Genomic DNA, 21,525 nt, shown 5'->3' on the forward strand with positions numbered 1-21,525 from the left:
CTGTATTTCTGCCTTGACCACTCCTAAAATGTGGTTTGATTGTTATGTAAGTCACAATTATAGACAACACAATCTAACTAAACTAATAACATACAAACCGTTGCACCGTTACTGTATTTTATTGAGTACATTGCAAGGAGATAAAGTAAGTGAACCCTTGAATTTAAAAACCTATAGAGTGGCAGCAATCACCTTCACTAAGTGTTTCCTGTAGCTGTAAATAAGAGTTGCACAATGTTTAGGAGAAATTTTGGCCCATGCCTACCTGCAACTGGGTTTTAGTTCATCAATATTTCTGGAATGCCTTTTATGCTTGAACCTCTTCAGGACTCTCATTGGGTCATTCCAAAGTACAAATCTTTGTTTTCAACCAGTCTTTAGTTAATACACCTGTGTTCTTTGGGTCATTGCCTTGTTGCATCACCCAACATCTCTTCAGCTTGAGGTCATGGACGGCTGTCCTTACAATTTCCTGTAAGATGTTTTGTTACTCCGTAGATTTCATTGTTCCCTCATTAATCACAAGAAGTCAAGGCCCAGAGACAGCAAAGCAGCCCCAAAGCATGATACTCCCTACAGCATGCTTTGCTGTTGGAATGTAGGTCAAGGCAACAAGAAGTGACTTACCCCTCAACAGGATCTCGGGATCAATAGCCTAGAAGAAAAAATTAGTGAAATAGTCAGTAATTGTTATTATCGTCAATGTGTAGAGATTTGCCAATGATGCAACTCCATTAATTTTACATGTACCTTTGCAGTGGAATTATTGGTATTTCAGTTTTTTGGTTTTTTTTCCTTCAGTAAAAACTATAAATAAAAATACTATATCCCATAATATTATGTAAATGCACTACCACAGTCCCAGCATTCATTGTGGTTGAACCATGAGCAATGTTTAGCAAACACGACAAGAGGCTTGCTCTATTGCTCTACATTCAGCAGATGTTTATCCGTTTCGGACCATGAAACAAGCATTACCACAGGGCTCAAAGCAACGATTACTCTCTAGATTGTCTGTATGTTTACTGCAACTGACCTCTGAACTTTACACTGGCACAATATAAATTAGTTTGTAATGGTGTAAGCCATGCGATTATTCCATCGTGTGAGTTCTCTACTGCATACAGGATGTCACAGCTTAAATACCAACCTTATTGGGGGCCGACATGACAAAAATGTTTTTAAATAATAAAGATATTCTTTTCATGGTGTGAGACATTTATTATATTCTTCATTATTGTATTCTTTTTTTAACCCCAATTAGTCAAAATCTTCAATATTGATGGCTGTGTATGTGACCATATATCATAAAATTGCATACGTGGGAGGTATCCATTGTATGTATTTCACTGTTAATAGCTCAAATCAATAGCATAAACGCACTATGTAAAGAGTAGAGATGAGCGAGCATACTCGATAAGGCAAACTACTCGAGCGCCCTACAGTCATCCCATGTAGAAGGGCCCTTAAACTCTTTACTAGAGATGAGCGAGCATACTCGATAAGGCAAACTACTCAAACAAGTAGTGCCTTATTCGAGTACCTGCCCGCTCGTCTCTAAAGATTCGGCTGCCGGAGCGGGTGACAGGTTAATTGCGGCGGGGAGCGGGGGGAGAGAGGGAGAGAGAGATCTCCCCTCCATTCCTCCCCGCTCTCCCCCGCCGCTCCCCGCCCCCTGCCGAGACCTGAATCTTTAGAGACGAGCGGGCAGGTACTAGAATAAGGCACAACCCGCTCGAGTAGTTTGCCTTATCGAGTATGCTCACTCATCTCTAGTAAAGAGTTTAAGGGTCCTTCTACATGGGATGACTGTAGGGCGCTGTCCAAACGATTATCACTCTTGTGCTTTCACACAAGAGTCATAGTTGTTCACTGAATGAAGGTGGAGTGGGCTGGAGATATCTTCAGGATGTCTATTTCCATTCAGAATAAACAGGAAGTCACTCATAGATGAATGACTGCCTGTTCACACGGGCCGATAGTTGTTTGATAGTTGTTTTGTTCCTGCATAAACTTAACGACAAACAATAAGTGAATGAATTATCATTCGTCATTCCGTCATTGACAGCATTTACACATTGCATGATCCAGAGATAAACTGAGCGATGATCTTTCCGATAAAAAGGGCCCTAAAACAGATAGGTCCGTATTAGTGTAGTGGCCCGAAACACCTATAGCTGGCCCTCCATAATTGTGAAACATGTCATGTCTTTAATGTGGATGCACTGTGCAAAGTGTTTTGTCTGCTGTTATGTGTATTGCACAGCTGCAGCATGTAAGAGCTTAATGTCTGCAAGTTGCTGGGATTTGTCTGGAAAATGTAACAAGTTTGTCTAGTCATGTGATGATTAAATGCTATAAATATGAGTGATTGAGAGTTAGGTGTGATATTCTATCTGCTTCAACGGAGTGAGAGGAGTGAGAGTGCCGGCCCCATGAGGGTACCTTCAACCCTCATGTGGTGAAGGGATGGAAGCAGATATCCTGTGGTCCCCGATTCCAGGAACCACCTGGAGTGAGAGAGAGGAGAAAGAGTCCGCGGTGCAGCAATTTACCTTCTGAGTCTCTAGTGAGTGTCTGCGGAGTGTTGTGTCCCCTCTGGTGTTATCCTGCATTCCACAGTGTGCGTGTCCAGGAGGGGAGCTATCCCATGTCCTTTCTCCCTGACCGTCTCTTAATGTTGTCTTTACCTGCACAAGCGAGTAAGCAAAGCCTGAAGTAAAGTTCGCCATTCCGAGTGATTGAGTTTTCCCAAGTTTAATCATATGTGGACTCTCTTTATTTCTACCACCGAGATCATCGGTGTGAAGGAACGGTGGCATCACGAGTGAAAACATCTATAGTCCACTACACTTATACAGGTAACTGCTGACCCAGCGTTGCCTGGAAGAGGCCTAGTGGTGCCTTGGCCAGGGTTCCGCGTGTTCCTCTGGGGAGGAGTCTGGTAGAGCCACTGTGACAAGTGCCATTTCTACACCGCCAGCTCCTCAGCGTGGGCCTCATGTCTCGGCAGCTGCAGGACACCACATTAGGTGATACCTTAGGGCTTTGTGATGGCAGATCTGGGGGCCTTTATTAAGACCTAATGCCTGAAGAAGGAAGGGGTATATTTATATGACTTGTGAATTTGGAAACAAGTTTATATATAAAAACAATTCTTCAAAAACTACATCTAATTTGTGCTTGCATCTTTTGTGAGTGAATTCCAAGTAAGCATTACGAAATCCGGTTGTTGTACTAGTATAATTGGTTGATATTACCCTTTCCTTTATTTACACCATAAGGTGCTGCAGTCACCATCATTCTGCTGTAAAAGCAAATATCGCTCTTACCTCAAATTATTATATACCATGGCAAGAAGGAGTTAACCCAGTGGTATGTCACTATTGTAGACAGCTCCAGCAATTGCTATGGGGCCCTTGGACCAGGGGGTCCTGAGGCTAAATGCCCCCCCCCCTCCCTTCCCCTTTGAATATTAGTACTTTGTGGGACCACGGAGACAGGACACTATCATTGTGCAGAGCTGGTATTTACTATATGGTGATTGCATTATTTAGAGTTCTACTAGAGCTGAGCCGCTGTTTGTAAACCCACTGCATTATAGATATGTTGCCTCTAATATTAGGTCTTTTTGGAGGGGACTTAATTCTATATTTGTTATGGGGCCCCATGACATCTTTGTATACCCCTGCGTAAACCAGAAAAATCTAGAAAATGTTTTGTGCTATACCTGTTTTCATATGCAGCTTTCCTCTTGCTTTTTTGCCACAAGAGGGCGCATCTGCCAGCATTTCTCTGTACACATAAGAAAGTCAACATAAATTAATATCTCTATATTCATAACTGCAGTGTTCAAACCTCAAATACCAACTTGAAGAAATACAGTTATAATCAAGCAAATATATAAGTCCAAAAGGGGACTGATCACAACGCCTGCATGTCCTATTCTTAGGCAACAAAACAGGTACACTACCGTTCAAAGGTTTGGGGTCACCCAAACAATTTTGTGTTTTCCATGAAAAGTCACACTTATTCACCACCATGCGTTGTGAAATGAATAGAAAATAGAGTCAAGACATTGACAAGGTTAGAAATAATGATTTGTATTTGAAATAACATTGTTTTTACATCAAACTTTGCTTTCGTCAAAGAATCCTCCTTTTGCAGCAATTACAGCATTGCACACCTTTGACATTCTAGCTGTTAATTTGTTGAGGTAAGCTTGTGAAATTGCACCCCACGCTTCTAGAAGCATCTCCCACAAGTTGGATTGGTTGGATGGGCACTTCTGGCGTACCATACGGTCAAGCTGCTCCCACAACAGCTCAATGGGGTTCAGATCTGGTGACTGCGCTGGCCACTCCATTACCGATAGAATACCAGCTGCCTGCTTCTGCTGTAAATAGTTCTTGCACAATTTGGAGGTGTGTTTAGGGTCATTGTCCTGTTGTAGGATGAAATTGGTTCCAATCAAGCGCTGTCCACTGGGTATGGCATGGCGTTGCAAAATGGAGTGATAGCCTTCCTTATTCAGAATCCCTTTTACCCTGTACAAATCTCCCACCTTACCAGCACCAAAGCAACCCCAGACCATCACATTACCTCCACCATGCTTAACAGATGGCGTCAGGCATTCTTCCAGCATCTTTTCATTTGTTCTGCGTCTCACAAACGTTCTTCTTTGTGATCCAAACACCTCAAACTTGGATTCATCCGTCCACAACACTTTTTTCCAGTCTTCCTCTGTCCAATGTCTGTGTTCTTTTGCTCATCTTAATCTTTTTCTTTTATTGGCCAGTCTCAGATATGGCTTTTTCTTTGCCACTCTGCCCTGAAGCCCAAAATCCCGCAGCCGCCTCTTCACTGTAGATGTTGACACTGGTGTTTTGCGGGTACTATTTAATGAAGATGCCAGTTGGGTACCTGTGAGGCGTCTGTTTCTCAAACTAGAGACTCTAATGTGCTTATCTTCTTGCTTAGTTGTGCAACGCGGCCTCCCACTTCTTTTTCTACTCTGGTTAGAGCCTGTTTGTGCTGTCCTCTGAAGGGAGTAGTACACACCGTTGTAGGAAATCTTCAATTTCTTAGCAATTTCTCGCATGGAATAGCCTTCATTTCTAAGAACAAGAATAGACTGTCGAGTTTCAGATGAAAGGTCTCTTTTTCTGGCCATTTTGAGCATTTAATTGACCCCACAAATGTGATGCTCCAGAAACTCAATCTGCTCACAGGAAGGTCAGTTTTGTAGCTTCTGTAACGAGCTAGACTGTTTTCAGATGTGTGAACATGATTGCACAAGGGTTTTCTAATCATCAATTAGCCTTCTGAGCCAATGAGCAAACACATTGTACCATTAGAACACTGGAGTGATAGTTGCTGGAAATGGGCCTCTATTCACCTTTGTAGATATTGCACAGAAAACCAGGCATTTGCAGCTAGAATAGTCATTTACCACATTAGCAATGTATAGAGTGCATTTGTTTAAAGTTAGGACTAGTTTAAAGTTATCTTCATTGAAAAGTACAGTGCTTTTCCTTCAAAAATAAGGACATTTCAATGTGACCCCAAACTTTTGAACGGTAGTGTACGTGTAAAAGTAATAACTCACCTTGCAGATTTGTGCTGAAACAAATGTAAATTATTCCTTGAACTGTTTGCCTATACACTCATGGATCTTCTAATTGGAGGGCACTAGAGAGGAGCGAGCACGCTCGGATAAGGCAGTTACTCGAGCGAGCATCGCTCTTCTTGAGTAACTGCATTCTTGTCCGAGCAGGCTCGGTGGAGCGGTGGGGGTGAGCGGGGGGTGGCGAGGTAACGGGGGGGGGGAGAGTGAGAGAGATCTCTCTCCCCCCCCCCCACCCCCACAGCCCCCCTGAGCCTGCTCGGACAAGAATGCAGTTACTCGGGAAGAGCGATGCTCGCTCGAGTAACTGCCTTATCCGAGAGTGCTCACTCATCTCTACGGGGACCATGTGGGTGAGACTTTGGGGGTAGAGTGGATTCCTAGCTTTTTTGGTAATATAATACAACTTTCTAAAATATACATTCCCTGAAATTTTGAATAGTGAATAAGAGAATTTTGTTTACATTTTGATCCCAGCCAGCCCTTAACCCCTTAGTGACCAAGCATGTTTGCGCCTTAATGAGTAGGCCAAATTGTGGAAATCTGACGTGTCAATTTAACATAGAATAACTCCGTAAAGGTTTAGCATATCAAAGTGATTCTGACACAGTTTTTTCGCCACATATTGTACTTTATTTAGGTTGTAAAAATAGACCAATAGCATTTGTGTATAATCATTAAAAGTGAAAAAATTAGTACATTTTTGAAAAAATTGACATTTTTTCACATTTTCAGCTGCAATATGTCAAATATGTAAAAAAAACATACTGTACGTATTTTTGATAAGATATATATTTCCATCTGTTTATTTTACTTTATTCTGCAACCATATTTGAAAAGCTTTAGTTTTTTTTAACCATTTAGGAGACGTACAAATTTAACATTACTTATTAACATTATGAGGAACATTTTGTTTTTCTACACTAAGCCAAGATTGCAAAGGTTCATAGGGGTGAGAATGATAGATACCCCCACAAATGACCCCATTTAAAAAAATAATAATTATGTATTTACTGAGGGGTGGCATGAGTATTTTGACCCCACCGTTTTTTTTCAGTAATTGATGCAAATTAGAGGAATTTTTTTTTTCATATTTTTGCAAATATGTCCTTTTAAAGACAGGTATTTTTCTATAGTGCACATGAAAATGTGGATTTCCACCCCAAAATGACTCCCTAAAATGAATCCCCCTCCTTTTGGCGTTCCCTAAATTTTAGATAAAACTAATAATGTAAAACTATGAGGTATGTCTGAAAACAGGGGTGATTACAGAGGCCATATTCTGGGTATCCCTTCTCCTCCCATGCTTGTTGCATACCCAACACTTTTTTGGGGTGTATTTCTTGACCTCAGTGGCAGGGATTGGGTGTAGAAAGGTGCGCTCTATGAACCTTCGCACCTCCTCAGACTCGTAATCTTGCTGAGGTGCTGCGGTCTCAGGCCTTAGTCATACGGGCGTTTTTTGCGCGATTTGCGGATCGCATGAAGGATGCGCATCCGCAAAACGTGTGACCGGGGCCAAAAAATCGCCCGCGTTTCATTAGAAACGGGCCGGAGCTGTCCAGCGCATTGAATTCAATGGAGCCGGCAATACAGCCGGCTACATTAAAAGCAATGCGCTGCGGGCGAGCGCAGGATGAATTGTCGGGAAGGGCTTAAAGGGGTTGTCCCGCGCCGAAACGGGTTTTTTTTTTTTTCAATAGCCCCCCCGTTCGGCGTGAGACAAACCCGATGCAGGGGTTTAAAAAAAAACAAACGGATAGTACTTACCCGAATCCCCGCGCTCCGGTGACTTCTTACTTACCTTGCGAAGATGGCCGCCGGGATCTTCACCCTCGGTGGACCGTAGGTCTTCTGTGCGGTCCATTGCCGATTCCAGCCTCCTGATTGGCTGGAATCGGCACACGTGACGGGGCGGAGCTACGAGGAGCAGCTCTCTGGCACGAGCGGCCCCATTCAGAAAAGAAGAAGACCAGACTGCGCAAGCGCGTCTAATCGGGCGATTAGACGCTGAAAATTAGACGGCACCATGGAGACGAGGACGCTAGCAACGGAACAGGTAAGTGAATAACTTCTGTATGGCTCATAATTAATGCACGATGTACATTACAAAGTGCATTAATATGGCCATACAGAAGTGTATACCCCAACTTTGTTTCGCGGGACAACCCCTTTAAATATATAAGCCCTTCCCTGCAATTCATCCAGAAATGTGTAAAAAAATAAAACAAAATGTATACTCACCTTTCCTCTGCAGCCAGAGTTCAGCGGCGGCCGCCGGCAGTTCTCCTGAACTGCTTCTCTATAGTATTCAGCAGCCGGGGCTTTAAAATCCCTGCCTGCTGAATGAGCTGCCTCTAATTGGTCACAGCCTGACCAATCAGAGGCAGATCTCACTCACACACCCATTCATGAATTCATGAATGGATGATTGACTGCTGCCTCTCATTGGCTCAGCGCAGGGACCAATCTGATTGGTCCCGCTGAGCCAATTTTGAATATTGAAACTCGCCCATTAAATATGAGAGCTCCGGTAAATCCAGCACATTTGGTGTAGAAGCGTGATGAGCTCATATAAGTCACGCCCCCTACGTGAGAGCGATGACGTGGGACGCAGCCCGATACCCAAGATGGAACGCACGTACGCTTGAGGATCTGTCAGATGACGTGAGCGGGGCTGCTGGGAACCCCGCCTCCTGTACACATGCGCGAGGTTAGCATCCAGCGTGGTGCAGGAAAGGGAATCAGATGCACAGCATTGGGATGCATGATTAAGGTATGCCGTTTATATATATATATATGTCTGATTGAATAGTAGTGTCATAAGCTTGATAAAGGCGTCAGTTGACGCAGAAACGCGTTGCTTTTAATATTCATTTCTGGATGTTTATGATTTTTGGGGAATAAAAATTAGCTTACTTTGAATTGCGGTTTCTAGGAGCTTATTCCCTATCTGACTTAAGGGTCGGTATTGTAGCGCAGCCGTTAGAAAGTTTTTTCTGGTTGTTCATTGATTACGTTTTCCCCATTGTTTGCAAGAACTTTGGGGTACTTTTTGTGCTGCTGCTCTCCAGAAGAGCATAGATGGGTAACATCAGATATATATAATATATGTTCTTCTGGATAATACATGACACCCGCTATCAAAGAAACCCCTGAAAGGCGAACTTGGATTCCAGGTGCAGGCGGGACACAAAAGTTTTGTTGCTCCGCCTGACACCCGGTAAGTAGAATCATTGACATTTTTTACTATCTCTCCCCATGGATATGGCGCTCTCCCTAATTTGTGTTTTTATTTCTGTTCCATGGGATGGATCTTTGTACAGCATCAATGATATTGTTCTTCAGGTACTGCTGGTAACTCACATGGTGCACAAACTATTATTATTCCTAGGATATAGTTAGCCATAGCTAGCTACAAAGTATTTACAGGGATCAGTTAAATTGTCGAATTACTATGATAACCTTTTCCATTTTCATTCCTTTGTTCCAAAACAAATATTGTTAATTTTGGTTACTCCATGTGCTGCATCGTATCCTGAAACCTGCGTCGCAACAGTCCCACCTGTGACATTTTCAAACTGCTATAGTGCCCTAAAGGGACAGTCTCATGCTGTTGCCTGTCCCATGAGGTGTTAATTAGTCATTGACCTTCTGACATCATATCCAATGTGACTCGTACATTCGAGCTGTTTTTACTAAGTCTGATGTAATTTAGCTAACTTGCGCGCCGCCACTTAGCTGCTTTACATCCTGCAACAACAAACAATCCATGGCTTTGTTGTACAGTAATGATTAAAACCATTTCTCCATGCTCATGACTTTCCCCAAAAGCTCAATAGGTATCATGTAGCACAGCAGTAGTGGGCAACCAGACTAGTTAGATCTATAATGAAAACATATCCATATATGCAGAAGAGCACATGATGCAGCAATATCTACTCATTATGTAGGGTTCTGGAAATTTGAATGTGTCTCAAATGTTTTTTGTGAAATCAGGAAAGGTAAATCTCTAAAACTATATGACACTGAATAGACTTAGTGATGTATATGAATTGAATCCCTCGGAATGATTATACAGTAATGGAACATTTTCCGAGTCTTGTTATCTTCCTAATTCATGGAGAACATATATCGGTATTGTGATTATTTTTCTTGCTAGAGTTATAAATTGTATTTTTCTATAAAATAAGTAAATAAATGTATGAATACATAAATCTGACTTCCCATCATGAGGGATTACTCTTTCTTTTCACACCCCCACAACCAATATTCTCGTATTGACTACTTCCTCTTTCGACACTCTCTTCTCTCCCTTCTCTCCTCTTCCATTGACTGTATTTCCTTCTCGGATCATGCAATGATTACACTTACACTGACTCTTCCTCGACTGTTTCCAGGGTATGGCAATGGCTCCTTAATAAATCTCTCCTATACAACCCAGAAATGTTCACTGAACTTAAACGAGATCTTAACCTTTACTCTGAAACAAATACAACCGTTGACTCTTATTGGTCCACTTGTCAGTAGCTTTCCTTGGCATCGTCGGCGGGCTATAACTGAACCCTCTTTGTATTTGAACGCTTATGTTCTGATATATGATCCCTTAGGCATGGACTTTCACTTCTGTATAGGACACTTGTTCTCCCACCGAAGAGAAGACATCCTACATACCTCCTTAACTGGGGCAAGGACGTGCCAATTCAACTCTCTCAAGTCATCATAAACAGCTATACATAATGGCCCATAAATCTTCCATATCTATCATGACTCCAGAAGCTGGGTTCAAAATTCTGACTCAATGTTACAGGGACCCCTCTAGACTCCACCACATTTTTTCTACTACCCTTCCCTTATGCTGCTTTTGTAGGGCTCAGAAGGGAACTCTTCTCCATATCTTCTGGGAGTGTTAGAAACTTGCCGACTTCTGGGAAGCTGTCTGATGTATTACCTCATGATTTACGGACTACACACAGCCTAAATCTCCTTGTGTCTTCCTTCTCCATCTGAACCACATTCCCCTGGCTACTAATAAGAAATCAACCACCCACCAACTGGTCAGTGTTGAAGGTGGTACAATTGCCTGTATGTGTGTGCTACCCGGACTCCTCAGCTACAGGCTTTCTTAGCTGTTGTCATCACCCCAGCACCATATCCTTGAAATTTCTCTAGACAAACAGACAGGACACCATTTTATCTTGGCACACTTATTTCAGGGGCATTATGTATAATTAGAATTTAATTTTAAGGAGCACTGTGCAAATTATTTATTTCAGGGAAACCTTGTATAACTAAACTAATTCCAGGGGCCCGGTGCGTAGTATAATCAATTCTAGGGAGCATGGTGAAAAGTAATATTAGTATGGCTGATGGGCGCAGCTGGTGATGTTTTATCTAGGGACCCCTGTGGCAAAAAAACATATTCTTTAAAAAGGGGCTAAACAGTGAAAACCAGGGGTTCCCTAGGTGCAGTCAGCAACAGTACCCCAAAACCAAATTGCTCATTGGCACAGTGGGTCCACACCCGCTGCGTGACAATAATTAATTCCAGGGGCACAGAGTCTAGTATAATTACAGGGGTTGTAAACGTTTGATGGCCATCAATATTAGATCAGCCAGGTTTTGCCCCCTGGAATCCCCATCAGTTGTTCCCGAAGTTGGTGTGCTGTGCAGGAAGCAGACAGCTCTATCCCCACTGCAGTGGCCAGACTTGGTATTTTTGTATTAAACATAAATTTGCCATTGAAGTGAATCAGAAATTTATTTGTAATACCAAGCATTGCCACTGCAGTAAAAGCAGAGCTGTCTGCTTCCTACAGAAATCAGCTCAAATCAGGAACATTTTAGTCCAGTTAATGGTTCATTGGTGGGGATCATAGAATGGCAGAGTTGGACGGGACCTGGTCATCGGATCCAATCCCCTGCTCAGTGCAGGATTCATTAAATCATCCCAGACAGATATTTGTCCAGCCTTTGTTTAAGCACTTACATTGAAGGAGAACTCACCACCTCCTGTGGTAACCTGTTCCACTCATTGATCACCCTCACTATCAGAAAGTTTTTTCTAATATCTAATCTGTGTGTCCTCCATTTCAGTTTCATCCCTTTGCTTCCAGCCTTTCCTTGTGCAAATGAAAATAGGGCTGATCTCGCTGAATCTGGATGTCAGACCTCCACTGATCTAAGGATAGGCCATTAGAGATGAGCGAGGACGCTTGGATAAGTCAGTTACTCGAGCGAGCCTCGCTCTTCTCAAGCATTCTTGTCCGAGTGTGCTCGGGGGGGGGGGGGGCGGGGGTGAGCGGGGGGGGGCGGGGTGTAGCTAGGGGGAGAGAGAGATCTCTCTCACTCTCTCCCCCGCCGCCCCCCAAGCACACTTGGACAAGAATGCAGTTACTCGAGAAGAGCAAGGCTCGTTCGAGTAACTGACTTATCCGAGCATGCTCGCTCATCTCTATCAGTAGTTTACAACTGGACAATCTTTAATTCTAGGGGGCACAATGTGTAGTGTAAATCATTTGAGGGGTCACGGCACACAGTATAATTAATTTAAGGCAGCATGGTGTGTAGTGTAATTAATTCTAGTTAGTATGATACATAATATTAATTAATTTCAGAGGGCACAGTGCATAGTAATTATTTCCAGGAAGCGCAGTGAGTAATAAAGGGGTTGTACCGAAATTACAAATTATCTCCTACGCACTTGCTGTTCGTGGTGGTATCATCACTGAGACTCCCGCAGATCTTGAGAACAGGGGTGCTGTTTTCCCCCTCCCCCGCAGGTCTTACTGCACTCCCCACAATGAGGAGGAGGCTGAATGGTGCGTTGGTCGCTGGATGCCCCATTCTCTTTCAATGGAACTGTGGAGATAGCCGAGTGGTAAGCACTTTTGCATTTTTGTCAGCCCCATTAAATTGAATGGAGTGTCGACTGCGCATGCACAGCTAGTGCTCCATTCATTCTGATGTCACTTTGCGGGGAAAGTGACCCCTTTAGTGAAAGGCAAAGGGGAACAAGGAACCCCAGTTCTTAAGTTTGGCAGGGGTCTCAGTGATAAGACCCACACTGGTCAGCAAGTTATCCCCTATCTTGTCGATAAGGGATAAGTTGTAATTTTGGAACAACCTTTTTAATTAATTTCATAAGTCTACCCTGTATGCTATTATTAATTACAGAGGGCACCGTATTATAACTTATTTCTGGGCCACAATAATTAACTCCAGAGGGCACAAAGCATAGTATAATTAATGTCAATGGGCACTGTTCGTAGTATTAATTAATTTCAGGGGTGCATATAATGCTTTGTTTCAAGAGCACAATGTATTCATTTTTGGGGACACAGTTTAGATTATGATTTATTTTGGTGGCACAGCTTATTATTCACTTCAGGGAGTATAGAGTATTTGTTTCAGGAAGCACAGTGTACATTATTATTTATTTTAGGGCGTATAGTGGATTGCGCTATTGTAAGGTGACACATGTTACATCCGCTGGGTGCACTAAAGTACCATGCCTCCATGCGGACGCAAGATTGTGTCCTTTTAAAACCGCAAACACCCAGACAGCATTTGCACTAACAATTTACACCTCTCCAGGTAAAGATGTAAGGACCCCTGTCCCTTACTAATCAGAGAAAGTGGGGAACCTCCATCTAAAAGCAGGATGATTGCCCCAACAAGGACAGCCCCGCTGTCTTCATCTGGGACCTGGCTATCCCTGATTAGGAACCTGGAGAGATGCACCAAACACAGGCCACGACACTGTTCACACACAGAACGCAGAACAGGACGGCACATAAAGCACGTGTGACCACCTGCACAGACATGACACACGTCACTGTTAACATCAACATACCAGATAGAACACAGAACAGGACTGCACATAAAGCTGGCTACTTGCACAGACATACCACGCATCACTGTTCACACCAACATACCAGGTTATGCATACAACATATAACAGGAACCCCACCCAGAGCTCACATGCATACAGATGGTAAACCATAGCCAGTCCAAGTGTCCTCGCACTAGAAGAATAGAAAGTCAGCCACCGTGCTGACATAGGGAACAGTGTCAGGCATCACCCATCTGACACACACAAGACATAAGACGGCTGGAGGCCGCACCTGTCAAAGGGAAGGGAAGAGGGGGCGTGCATATGATACAGACAAAGACTACAGGTGTCCAGACCGTCTTCAGGGAAGGAGTGAGACACTTCAGACAAGCATTCATACACCAGCTTTGAGTGGGATTAACCATTTAGTGACCAGGCTTTTTTGCTTTTTTCCATTTTTGTTTTTTCCTCCTCCCTTTTAAAACATCGTAGCTCCTTTATTTATCCATCGACGTCGCTGTATGAGGGCTTGTTTTTTGCGGGACGAGTTGTATTTTTTGATGGCACTATTTATTGTACCATATAATGTACTGAAAAACTTTTTAAAAATTCTTAGCGGAGAGAAATGGGGAAAAAAACGACATTCCCCCATCTTTCGGTGCGTCCTGTTTCTACGGCGCACAAACTGCAACAAAAATGACCTGATATTTTTATTCTATGGGTCAGTATGATTACTACGATACCAAACTTATATAGTTTTTTTTTTTTTGCTGTAGTACTTGTATTTTTTTTTAAGATATTTAATTTTTTTCAATTATTTTCTGCGGTCATTTTGTGCACGCAATAACTTTTTTATTTTTCTGTCGACGTAGTTGTGCAAGGGCTCATTTTTTGCGGGATGTCCTGTAGTTTCCGATAGTATCAATTTGGAATACATAGAACTTTTTGATCGCTTTTTATTGCATTTTTTCTGGAAGACAGGGTAACTAAAAAAGTGTATTTCTGGCATTCTTTATTTTTTTTTTCGGACAACGCTCACCGTGCAGGAAAAATAATGCACTACTTTGATAGATCGGACTTTTACGGACGCGGTGATACCAAATACATATTTTTATTTTATGATTTTGATTTTTTAGTAATTGATATGGAAAAAGGGGGGTGATTTAAACTTTTATAACTTTTTTTTTTTACAATTTAAAAAACTTTATTGATCTTTTTTTTAACTTTACTTTGAAGTCCCCCTGGGGGACTTTAACATGCGATGCTTTGATCGCTCCTGCAGTATGACGTAATGCTACAGCATTACGTCATACTGCTTTTTTACAGGCAGTCTATCAAGCCACCCTGTGTGGATAGCTTGATAGGCAGTCTGCTAAGGCAGCCCTGGGGCCATTCATTAGGCCCCCGGCTGCCATGACACCTGCACGGATCCCCCGATCTCACCGCGGGGGGGCCATGCGGGACCCCCAAACAGCGTTCGGGGGATTTAAATGCCGCTGTCAGAATTGACAGCGGCATTTAAAGGGTTAATAGCCGCCATCGGCCGAACGGCCGAGCACGGCTATTGCCCGCGGGTGTCAGCTGTAATAAACAGCTGACGTCCGCGCTGTATGAAGGGAGATAGCGGCGCTACCTCCCTCCATACACGTCCTGCAGCTGCAGGACGTAAAAACACTATAGGGTGGTCACTAAGGGGTTAACAGTGATACATAAAGCGTTAAAATGACCAGCAATCACTCACAAGAGTTTGTTGGTATTTATCTGCAGCAGACAACGGGGATCGGCTGGTGGAGAATACCACACCAAGCCATCTCAATTAACCTGTACTTCCCTACTGTAAAGAGGTGCACCTCCCTACCTGTAAAGAGGTGCACAAGGAAACCCGTAGAACCGCAGGTCCCAGGTGTACAACCTTAACAACACAGTGTATGACATTAGTATTGTCTGAGTTGCTAAAGATGTCTGGGCTGCAAAGTGTCAGACAAGACACAGCTAGAAGTCATGGCGGTGTGGACCAGATGAAGAAAAGGAACGTCACCTGTGAGTCACAGAATGTCACTATGTATTCTGCCTCTGACTGCAGTATTGTAATTAATGAATCTACAACTCTCAGCATATCCTTTCCATTGCTCAGGTATACTGGTAGCTGTAGTTTGCATGGTACGCATTAACCTGACTTGGCAATCGGTATATTTGATTATTAGAGTGGAAATAATTTTCAGTGTTGTACTACACTGCAGGCATCCTCCCAAATAGGGAGCCTGTTATTAAAAATTTGAATCCCACCCATGACAAGTTTTTCTACAGGATGCCATTATATTGTAGCCTATGGATGAAAGATGCCACTGATGGGCATCCATAACAATCAGCATTAAATGTAGTTGTTGGGAGCTTTTCCTAGCACATATGTTTAACAGAAGCCATTAGCGAAATGTGAAACAAGTCTTAATTCAGTGTAAAAGGGTAACATAAAGGTCAGGGCTACTGTATGGCACATAGAAATGAAGCATTTAGGCAATTTTCTATGTAATTACATACAAATTGTACAGCATATGAGCCCAAGAAAATGTTCATCAGGTATAATTTGCATTTAGTTACAGAGCAAACCCTAAGAGTATGTCAAGATGTGTTGGAAAATGTTGCTGCAAACCTCCATCAAAATTTGCATGTCTTTAATGTGAGGATTGCAACGGATTCAGCACAGACTGTGCATTGAAAGTAGTGACATTTGCAGTAAAAATTGGCTTAAAATGTGCAGATCTTATGTAAGGCTGAAAAAAGACATGTGTCCATTCAGTTCAGCTGATTATACCCCAATGTTAATCCAAAAGGCAAAAACCCTAATGAGGTAGAAGCCAATTTTCCCTACTTTAAGAGAAAAGAAACTCCTTCCTAACTCCAATCGGAATAATTCCCGGAACACCGACCCTTCTGAAGTAATCAGTGACTATAACATATAATATTGTATCGCTTAAGAAAGGCATTCAGGTCCCTCTTGTACTCTTTTATCAAATTAGCCATCAGCAAGTCCTCAGGCAGAGAGTTCCATAGTCTCACTGCTCTTACAGTAAAGACCCCCCTTCGATGTTAGTGTCAAAACTTTCTTTCCTCTAGACGTAGAGGGTGCCCCCTTGTTACAGTCACAGTCCTGGGTATAAATAGATGATGGGAGAGATCTCTGTACTGTCCCCTGATATATTTATACATAATTATTAGGTCGCCCCTCAGACGGCTTTTTTCTTAACTAAATAACCCCAATTTTGATAACCTCTCTGGGTATTGTAGTCCGCCCATTCCATCTATTACTTTAGTCGCCCACCTTTGTACCCACTCAAACTCTGATATGTCCTTCTTAAGTACCAATGCCCAAAACTGTGCACAATATTCCATGTGTGGTCTGACCAGTGACTTGTAAAGAGGAAGAACAATGTTCTCATCATGTGCTCCAGACCTCTTTTGATACACTCCATGATCCTATTTGCCTTGGCAGCAGCTGCCTGACGCTGGTTGCTACAGTTAAGCTTACAGTTAACAAAAATCCCCAAGTCCTTTTCCATGTTAGTGTTTCCCAGTGGTTTCCCATTTAGGGCTCAGTCAGATGACCGTTTTTTTAAACGTATTTAATTGCATGAAAAAAAACACAAAATGCATGCATCAAAAATTTGTGTGAGCGAAGTAGCCTTGACACAATGGCAAAATTCGCTCATAAAGTGCGGTGCCATCGCTATCCCCTGCTGCGGCTGTGCCAGCTGCAGCAGGGGATTCCTTGGATGTGAAACCCCTGGATGCTGTCACATCCAGGGGTTTCACCTTGTGGTCAATGGGGCCAGCAGTAGCAGCGACAGCTCCAATGACAACATACAGAGAAGATCACGATCCTCTGCCACAGCTGTGACAGCTGGGTCAGAGGATTTCTTCATCTCCGCGGGCAGTCCCCTCATCACTGAACACTGTGACAGCATTGTCATAGTGTCCAGTGACAAGGGGACTCCCCACAGGGATGAAGAATTCCCCTGCCACAGCGCAATGTTCTCCTATTGCTTTTAATGGGGCCAGCAATATTCCATAAACCACACCTCTATTGCTACCCATCCCAAACCAGGGTCACCTGTTCCCCATCCCCTCATACCTCCTACCTGCCCCCGTTCTGCCACCCCCACGTCCCGCTCTTTTTTCTTTTCCTTTTTCTTCCCCTTTTTTCTTTTTTTTTTTTTTCCTTGTTGTTTATAATTTTATGTGAAACATATAATTATTAGCCCGCCAGGGCCTGTTGTTGTTAAAAAGGTTTGTCTATACCGAAAAAGGAAGAAACTGCCTCACAGACTGAGAACGTGGATGGAAAATGAAGACAGATTGAGTATTTGTTAATTATAAATGTTTATTCATGACACCATTCCATAATACTGTAACTAACGTTTATTAATGGCAGACTAAATAAAAAATGTTTGAACCATAATGGGGCCAGCAAGCCCTGCAGGGATTTTCAGAGAAGGGCTTTAAAGATAAGCCCTTCTCTGAAAATCATCCCTAGCTGGAGAACATCACGCTCCTCTGCCACAGCTGTATTGAAGGGCCACTCCGGCGAAAACTACTTTTTTTCATCCCTGCCTACCCTTACTTGATGCTTCGAGGTGTCCTCTGTGTATTCCAACCACTTCCCTGCTGTGTATCTCCCTTTTCAGCCACCATCTTGATGCTCAAAAATGTTGTTTTCCCTTTCACATCTATCCCATGATGCTTCAGCACAGTTATGCCATTTATTTTCACAGGGAGACGATTAAATTATCATTAGCTCCTGTAGTCTTCTAGATAAGCTACAGTCCATAAGTATATAGTCAGGAGGCTGAGCTGTGATCTCCTCTATGATAGTTGTGTGACAGGAGCTGTGTGACCATCATTAGTAACTGTGACTGGAATGACTGTGCCCCCCTGTTGCCAGGTCCTGTATAACAGCATCATACAGACTGAGTAATTGATTAGAAAGCGAACACATAACTCCAAGTAGATCTGATCTGGTCAGAATTGAGATGACATGACCATCTGAGGAAAAAGAGACTGGGAGTTTCAGATAGAAAAATGAACTAACGAAGGTAACACTAGCTCACCCATATACCCTGGGGGATAGATATGTAGTGGCCCAGTACATGCTTTCCTGGCCCCTCCATAATATAATACATGTAATGTCTTGTGTTGATGCATTGTGCAAAATGTCTTGTCATTCTGCAGTGTATGATAGGTTAATGTCTAGCATGAGGTGACTGTCTGGTAAAAGTATCAATTTATGCCCTGTCAAGTGGTATGAGAGAAGGTATGAATGGGAGTGCATGAGAGCGGGAAAAGGTCCATGGCTTTTGGGTTCCTGTTACAGCTGCATGGGGGCACCTTCAGCCCTCATGTAGTAAAGAATGGAGGAGGAGAGGTTTCCTAAGCGCAAGGATCAGCGTGAAGTGTACATTTGCCCTCAGAGAGAGAGAGAGTGAGCAGGTAGAGAGTAAGTACAGTCTTTCAAGGCCTAGTGCAGAGGCACTCAATTATGTGTTTGTCGCGCGTCCTGAAGTCTGGGACCACCTGGTGGCGATACTCTACAGTCATTGTTCACACTCAAGCATCCTGAAGTCTGGGTCCCGCTGAGTGGAGGTATGCGTCTTTATTTAGTCATGTACAGGCAGCCTGAAGCCTGGGTCTGCTGTGTGGAGGTACTCTAGTTGGCTCAAATTCCTGCACTATTCAAACCTGTCATTTGTGCCTTGTATAGCTAAAGTTAAAGTTTCAAGTAAAAGTTATTCCAGGCCCTGATCATTCCCGGGGACCTGAGGTATTATACAGCTGTCTGTGGCTCGTTTATTTCCTTGCCGATATTCATGCTGAAGGGGTACCGGACTGGTAGCGCCACCCGTGACAATCCCTTCTCCTGTCCTAACGTTTATTGGGCATCCCCATGCCGGGGATGTCCACAAAAGGCCCAACGTTGCACTGGGCTTGGCTGCATGCGTCCCTTCGTGAGGGAGCATGGTAAGTGCTGTCATGACAAGCCAGCATCTTGCTCTCCCAGCTTCTCAACGTATGCCATGTGTCCGGGGTCACCCTACGAGACGCTGCAGTACCCTATTCCTTTTTGGCGTCACTAGGAACAGGATTGAATCTTGTGTGCCACACAGACATGCCTGCGATGATGCAGAGGTACTACCCAGAAAGAAGAAATTAGGTAATTTACAAATGTTTGAACTGTACATTCCACCCGGGACTGCGCAAGATGGCGCCCAAACTTTAATGCTTTCCCCTCTTCAGCTCACTCCCACCAAAACTTTCCTGCCAAGTATTTGGCACAAAAAAGACCACACCCTGGCCAAGCGGAAAGTAGGGGGGAGGACTACCCCCACCAGGACTTGCAACAATCCAAAAGGGGAGCAGTTACCTGCGGCTGCAGACTCCCTATGCCAGACTTTTAAAAACCTCCACCTGAACAAGATGGAACCAGTGCTAGGCACTTGAGGCTACCCCCTGTCTCCGAGGCTGCAGCTGGACTGCCCCCCCAGAGGCAACCGTTCTACTGGGAGGAAGATCAGCAACTAATCTGGTTACCCACCAAGTCTACATCTTCTGCCGCTAATGTTCAGCTACCTGATGTACCCACCGGGGATGCCACAGAGCCCCTCTTTACACGTTCAGGAGAGACAATGTGACCGCCCAAGCAGAATACCCGCCGTGTATATTGATCCACCAACGGAACTTTATCATGAAAGACTAGATACCAGAACTCTTAAGGGCCTTTGTGCTAGAGTTTGGAGACTCCAACTCTGCCTTCCACTTCACCGGAGAGCGTCAAGCCATGTACGTCCCATCCTTGCGGCCACCTCTGAGGAGACCTGCTACGTCTCCTATTACCATTGTGGCAAGGGCGTAACTATAGAGGATGCAGGGGATGTGGTTGCACCCGGCCCCAGGAGCCTTTGGGGCCCATAAGGCCTCTCTTCTCCATATAGGGAGCCCAGTACTATGAATAAAACATTATAGTTGGGGGCCCCGTTCCAGGTTTTGCATTGGGGCCCAGGAGCTTCGAGTTACGCCTCTGCATTGTGGATACTTGGATATTTCATCTTCCAGCGGAAGCTCCACTCAAGTCTCTCCTTCCACCTCCAGCTTGGTGATGTCAGATGAGAAAAGTGACCCAAGCCTGCAGTGCAGCTTGTCAGAAGGGTCCATGGTGGAGGTTCCAGTGAGTACCCGATCCTGGTCCGTCATTTCCGTGTCAGATTCTGACAGCGGGGGAAGTGAGAGGTTCCCAGTTGGCAGACTGCTGTTATCTGCCAACAATTTTCATTTCGAGTAGAATTGGACTCTATATACAAGAGACTCTTTTTGTAAGAAACACTGTGTTTGTTCTCCGTTAAGCCCCTTATAAAAGAAAAGGACTTTAAAGTATATCCCCATTTGCATAGGTTGAACACCTGCTTTTCATATTAAATAGTTTTATTATGTTTTGCAACGTTCAAGCATTGCACAGGAGAGAGTAATATAAATGTTTATTTTCTCACTTGCTCACACTCTATATTTGTCTAAGTAATCTTCCTTTTAAAGTCAGTAAACGCCTTAATGTGTTTAATGGCCCATTTAGACACAACGATCGCTCAAAAGATGTCTTTTGAGCAACTTTTCAGCGATAATCCCTGTGTCATTTACAGCGCAAGATGATCGCTCAAACGTTGAGCGATCACCTTGTGCTCCGAGTGAGGGATGCAGAAGACAAGCGGGGCCACTTGTTTTCTGCATCCAGCTGTTCCCTGCTCCGAGTGCCTGGCTGTTATACAGCAGAACACTCCGAGCGGAGGATGCAGAAGGCAAGCGGGGTGGCCAAGCCAGCATCTTGCCCTCCCAGCTCCTCAACATATGCCATGTGTCCGGGGTCACCCTACAGGACGCTGCAGCTACATAATGAATAAGTTTAAAAAGACACAGTAGTGGCCCTTTAAATCTCATTTGCCACTCTTTTTGCTCAATACTCCAGCTTAGGCCGGTTTCACACGAGCGACAAAAGCGCATGATTTTCTCGTGAAGTAACAGTGCT

The sequence above is a fragment of the Eleutherodactylus coqui genome, chromosome 11 (genome assembly GCF_035609145.1).
Source record: "Eleutherodactylus coqui strain aEleCoq1 chromosome 11, aEleCoq1.hap1, whole genome shotgun sequence".
NCBI classification, from domain to species: Eukaryota; Metazoa; Chordata; class Amphibia; order Anura; family Eleutherodactylidae; genus Eleutherodactylus; species Eleutherodactylus coqui.